Source organism: Plasmopara halstedii (genome assembly GCF_900000015.1).
Source record: "Plasmopara halstedii genome assembly, contig: Scaffold_614, whole genome shotgun sequence".
NCBI classification, from domain to species: Eukaryota; Oomycota; class Peronosporomycetes; order Peronosporales; family Peronosporaceae; genus Plasmopara; species Plasmopara halstedii.
In genome coordinates this window covers 1,367,668-1,368,000 of record NW_020187532.1, presented here as the reverse complement: position 1 = coordinate 1,368,000, position 333 = coordinate 1,367,668, and positions in this window count along the sequence as shown.

Here is a 333-nt window from a genome sequence, read left to right as displayed (position 1 = left end):
TGGCACGATAGGTGAAGACATGTGATGTCTGTCTGCGCGTGAAGAGCGCAGGGCAAACGCATACGCCACTGTAGAGTCTTTCTGTTCCTATTGATGGTTGAAAATCAGTCGGTCTCAACTTTAGTTTAGGCTTCGTCGAGAATGCTGACGGCCGCAAAGGGTGCTCTACTTTGACAGGCTCAGCAAAATTGTTCGCATCGCTCCGTGTTGCGATTCCATTCATGCAGAAGGTTCGGCTAAATTGTTCATTGATCAAGTTTGCTACAATCACGGGCTGCCAAACGCCATCATCTCTGATCGTGATACACGATTCACGAGTAGCTCTTTACTATC